We start from the raw sequence: 6,000 nt of genomic DNA, 5'->3' as shown, positions 1-6,000 counted from the left end.
GATGGTTTCCTGTCTCACATTCAGGTCCTTGATCCATTTTGAGTTTATTTTTGTGAATGGTGTGAGAAAGTGGTCTAGTTTCAACCTTCTGCATGTTGCTGTCCAGTTCTCCCAGCACCATTTGTTAAAGAGACTGTCTTTTTTCCATTGGATGTTCTTTCCTGCTTTGTCAAAGATGAGTTGGCCATACGTTTGTGGGTCTAGTTCTGGGGTTTCTATTCTATTCCATTGGTCTATGTGTCTGTTTTTGTGCCATTTCCTGACATCTTTAAACCACATTTTTCTTTGTTTTGTATCAATAACAAATTTTGAATGTTGGTATAGTCTGGGGATATTTTAGATGCTGTGTTTCCAAAGATGAGCAAGACAAAAGTCTGTCCAAGAAAATCTTACAATATTTGAAAAAGAGGGCTGGAAAAGAGGAAATATAAAGTGGCCTCCAGTGCTGCCTTAGACAAGGGATATCAAAGTTTTTTATCCAATCTATGGGTATCTGCTATTTAGATATTAGTATATGAGTGCTCGTAAAATGTTTATTCAATTATTTAATCTAATCTTAGCCACAAATACATCAGTTAATATAATTTTCCATTTCATAAGGTGAAAAAATTAAAATTTAGAATTTCAGATGCCTCATATTAAATCATTGATTAATAAAAAGGAAATAAATTTCAAACCAAGGGATTTTTTGTTTAGTCGGTTTGTGTGTCTGTTTTTCTCCAACTGCAGTACAAAATGATCTCTGCAAGTCCTTACTTTTATGAGGTTGCCTAATTACTTGAGAATACCATCACCTTGCCCCTTTATTTTGAACGGAGGATTCCTCACTTTATAAACAAATATGATACAACTTTAGAAACTCAAGCAGGAAAAATAGAAGCATAGAGGATGTGTAATATTTCAAAACCATAAGGACATGGTTAAAAAAGAAGAAGGAAAATATTAAATAGTCCATAGAATATTGAAGTAAAGAAATGTATGCGCAGATAAGATGAAAAGTCATGGAGGAGATGATGCCAGGTGTTGGTTCTCTACGTGACATCACCTAAACTTGGGACAGTTTCTTCTTCTGGAAGTCTGTAAACTGAAGAAGTTCCAAGTCAAACCTAAAGGTAGTCAGATTTTTTCTTTCTCACAATTGTATTTACCTGGGCTACAAAGTAATGTGTCCACAGCAGACGAAATCAAATGCTACCTATCAAAACAAATGAAATGTGTGCAAAACAAGTCCTCTCGGGACATGAAAAAACATGAGTTCAGTCTGAATTTTCCCTAATCCCAAATTTTGAAGCCAAGTTACTTGGAATGACAGTAGTTCTCTGTCCCCTCCCATAAAGCATCAAGGAAACAACAAAATGTGAAAGTGTATGGGTGTGTGTGTGTGTGTGTGTGTGTGTGTGTGTTTTGCATATAATTTATTTTTTTATGTTTGTTTATTTATTTTTGAGAGAGAGAAAGCATGGACAGAAGAGGGGCAGAGAAAGAGGGAGTCACGGCAGAAGCCAACACGGGGCTCCATCCCACAAACCATGAGATCATGACCTGAGCCAAAAATCAAGAGTCAAATGTTTAACTGACAGAGCCACCCAGGTGCCCTGGTTTTAAGTAATATAATGAGAGCCATAGTACAGTCCTGTAAATGTGTATGTGTGCACACTAGTGGCAGATTTTCATTAGAAATTGCAAATGATTACTCAAATGATATAAAAAACATGGGTTTAGAAGAAATTTATGAACACTAACTTCTATTAAATACACAAAATTTTAATTGTCTTATTTAAAAATATATATTTAAAATATATTTTATTTAGCAGTATGGTAGAAAAATATAAGAAACATAGTTTAAAGTATCAAGAGAATAATGTGCGCTACTTGCATTGTATCTGATTCTGTTCTAAACGCCTCACATGTAGTGTTCAGTTTAATTTTTACAGCATCCTTTTTTTTAAATGTTTATTTATTTTTGAGAGGCAGAGAGAGAGTGGACGAGTAAGGGAGAGACAGAGAAAGGGAGTGTGGGGGGGACAGTTGATCCCAAAAGGGCTCTGTGCTGATGGCCTCAAGCCCGATGTGGGCTCAAAATCATGAACCATGAGATCACGACCTGAGCCGAAGTCAGATGCTCAAATGACTGAGCCACTAGGTCCCCTTACAGCATCCTTTTTTATTAATGTGAACATTGAAGCACTGAAAGTGACTTGCTCAGGTCACATAGACACCTGGGTTGGATCTGGGACACCCACTGGCAGTATGAGTTGTGTCCTTAGCCACCAGGTTTCCAGACTCCCTCAGACCAAAACTCACAAACAACTGACTGCTGAAGTTCTTCTGTATATTTTACAAAAATGGACTTGGTGACCTGCTTTTAAATGTAAAACCTTCCAGTGCCATTAAATATGGAATACAACCACAGGAGTGTATCAGACAGCTATCAATTTTTTATCAATGCTCAATCTATTTATTTAGTTTGACCAGCCTAATTTAGGAAGCTAATTTATACAACATGATATTGAATCATGTTCAATATGGTGGTTGAAAAAAATAGAAACTTTAGTGGCTAAATTGTTTAGCCACTTTAGTGGCTAAATTGTTTATGTCAACTAAATAATAAAAACTGTTAATAATTGTTTTTGTTTACATAAAATACCCTAGGTAAATAGCAACCTACCTGTAAGATACGGAATGTGGCTTACTATAATGTTTTTATGTATGAAATGTTTAAAAGTTTTTATTCTTTCTGTAGCAACAGTAATTATAGCTGTTTTCATTATAAGTGCTTAAGGTTTTGAAGGTGGTCATAAAAAACAGTATTCAAAGACCAGTTTTGTCACTTATTAGGGAAAATGAACTTAGACAAATTATGGAGCCTTAGTATTGTTATCTGTAAAGTGGGTGTAATAGTAGTATGTATCTCGTAGAAGAGGCATGTGAGGATTATATAAGATAATTTCTTCATTTTTGCAACAAATATTTTGATCCTTATTCTGCACAAAACACTGATCTATGTGCTATGATTCAGCAGAGGAAATAATAACTCATCTCAGGACTCATGACGTTTATACGCTACTGGGGTTACAGATCAAATAAACACAAATATTTCATATTACATAAATACAATATAAATAATGCATAAAATACACTTATTTAGTGAGTGCCATGAGGAAAATATCATTGGTTGACAAATCTGATTATGGTTGTTATTTGTACGTATCAGGCCACTATGTACTAACAAGCAAATGTGAAAATGATAACAAAATAAAGTGAAAAAAGAAAAGTCAGTGATAGTCACCTTCTCCTTACAAACTATCTAAAAGAGAGGCATTCTTAAAATAATGTCGATTCTTGGAATTTATATATTGTATAGATTTCTTTTAATTTCATGAAAACAAAACAGAGACTCCTAAACAGAGTTGGTCTCCATGGCTGCCCTTCTCTGACTCAAGCACAAGCATGATGAAGTTTGGTCGGCCCGTTTTACTTGAGAACATAGTGTTGATGACATTGAAAAATCATTAATGAAGCTCCCTTCCCCAGGCCCATCAGCAATTTACATTTCATAAATGAAATCAACAGCCTGGAAAAGTCAGTGCTGCATATGAAATGACAGGCTGTCTGTCTCAACAACTCAGCGTGGGGATTTCTTGATTCCATGTTTCTGCAACGCTTGCATGTGGAGCCCAAAATGAAGGGCTCAAGTGACAAATGTTTATGCAAATCAGATATTTTATTATTATATGATAATAATCAGTGGTAAAAAAAAAATTTCAAACCGTAAAAATTGGATGAAAATAACAATTCCTATTCTGGCCTCCAGGTCCCAATCTCCAGCATTAACCGTTGTCCTTAGTTTCTTGAAGTTTCTCAATGAAGCCGTTGGACTAAACTTAAATATAAATACATATATTCCTTAACATATATATATATATACACACACATGCATATATAGATAGATATACATATATAGATATATATACATATACATAGATATACATATATATACATTTGTCATTTTTATATGACTAGGAACAGGCATCCATTTGTGACTCAAAAATTAAAGACTTAACCTTCAGTAGTAATGCTATTTTCAAAATGAAGGCACTGAGCTCTGAATTAGCAAGTAGCCTAATAAAGGAGATGCTCACCTTAGAAAATCCTTTAACAATAATCTCACATATCAACTCCTGCTTTGCATCTTCAAGGGTAAAAGCCCAATTCTGTAAGAAAAAATGAAAATCACTATGCAATTTAAGTTTATGAGTACAATTTAAAATAATAAAGTGCTTTCCATACATCACTTATAATTCTCATTAATTTTACAACATTATTTTCTCCATTTTAGGAATGACAAATTTGAGATTTAAGGTTTTAAGTAATGCCCAAGGTCACAAAACTTGAGCAAGTGAACTTGCTCTTAAAGCCATATTGTATGATTCAAATCCTCCTTTTTACACTTCCCATGAACTCGTAACTTGTGAGGTCATGTTGTAAGTGTTTTTACACAATACCAAAAGTCAGTATTTGTATATAGTGTGAGGGTCCATGGGCACACGCATGTTGGATAGTGCATGTTCATAAGAGAGCTTGTAAAATTCTGTGTACAAGATAGAAGTTGATTCTGGTTGTATTGTACTCATAAAAATCATAACGTACTGATAAAAATATTCTCAACAGGGGCGCCTGGGTGGCGCAGTCGGTTAAGCGTCCGACTTCAGCCAGGTCACGATCTCGCGGTCCGTGAGTTCGAGCCCCGCGTCGGGCTCTGGGCTGATGGCTCAGAGCCTGGAGCCTGTTTCCGATTCTGTGTCTCCCTCTCTCTCTGCCCCTCGCCCGTTCATGCTCTGTCTCTTTCTGTCCCCAAAATAAATAAACGTTGGAAAAAAAAACATTCTCAACAACTTTTATGTTTCTCAGAAGATCTCTCGACACACATTAAGACTAAGATAATCCCATGTCAAGATTACAATAACAATGTAATTGAGGGGGAGAGAGCCATGTGTAGTAAGAAGTAAGGCGCTTTCAAATAGATTGCTCTACCTGATGAGTAACATGTTTACGAAACCCATCCTGGGACACTGAAATTTTATTTCTAGCTCTGGAAGCGTGAGATAAATGAATTTCTTCTAGGACTTTAGATACGCAAGAGGGAGCATTCGGTCCTTCTGTAGTCACCGTTTTGTTCATTTATCCACTCATTCCACAGTATTTATTGATCATATGCCACATGTCAGATATGTAAATAAATGTTGATATTTGAATAGTGCACAAGACATAGTTACTGCTCTTGTGGAAATTAAAATCTAAGATGGGGACATAGACAATAAATAAAAATTAAATTAAAATTGTATAAAAATTGTTATATAACATTAGAGCACATGGAAAGCAACAGAATAGCATGTGCCCTACCCAGTTTAGTGAATGTGTGAAATAAAAAGAGAGGAATATGTGGTAGGGAGTGTTGAAGTGCGATAAGAGCAGTGATATCACTTTTTACAGGATATGCATTCAAGTATTATAGGAAGTAGGGTGTGAATGGTTATGTAATTCTCTACTATATAAAATTCTGCTGTTAAACAAATGAGGTGGGTTTTTTTTTGTTTTGTTTTTTGTGGGTTTTGTTTGTTTGTTTGTTTGTTTTGTAACTCCAGAAAATGAGACTCTATTAGGCTACCACTCAAATAAAGCCAGAGAGCACTATCTCAGATAACACAGTCTGTTCTCAAAACGTATCCCAATGAGGAGGTCAGTTTTTCTGCTGTTTGAAGGAAGGAAAAATCATAACGTAGCAGGGCCCTTCCATTAATCAAAACAAGACTTTTTGCCAGGAAAGAAGTATACAGCCTAAGCAAAATTGTTTAAACAAGAGGAAGAACTGGAAAACATTAAAATATAGTCAACCATTACCTTGATTGGCAATGTATCATGAACATTATTTGGATACTTTCTAAAACTATGTGTTTATCCTACAATGATATTAAGTTGGAATGCAGTTTCTAGACAAAA

The 6,000-nt window shown here is 35.2% G+C and overlaps 1 protein-coding gene and 1 long non-coding RNA gene across 2 annotated transcripts in view; one reads left to right on the top strand and one right to left on the bottom strand.

Moving 5' to 3' along the window:
• The window catches only part of TRDN (triadin), a 403,209-nt gene that overhangs the window by 315,910 nt on the left and 81,299 nt on the right, over positions 1 to 6,000 (top strand). The window lies entirely within an intron of this gene.
• The window catches only part of LOC121030001 (uncharacterized), a 70,370-nt gene that overhangs the window by 23,547 nt on the left and 40,823 nt on the right, over positions 1 to 6,000 (bottom strand). The window contains exon 3 of the long non-coding RNA XR_005790021.1: positions 4,143 to 4,214. This is a non-coding gene — a long non-coding RNA (uncharacterized LOC121030001). The remainder of the gene's footprint in view (positions 1 to 4,142; positions 4,215 to 6,000) is intronic.

Source organism: Herpailurus yagouaroundi, unplaced genomic scaffold (assembly GCF_014898765.1).
Source record: "Herpailurus yagouaroundi ecotype Mexico unplaced genomic scaffold, PumYag 139, whole genome shotgun sequence".
Taxonomy (NCBI): Eukaryota; Metazoa; Chordata; class Mammalia; order Carnivora; family Felidae; genus Herpailurus; species Herpailurus yagouaroundi.
Note: the sequence above shows the minus strand (reverse complement) of the source record. Positions and strands in the feature narration are given on the sequence as shown.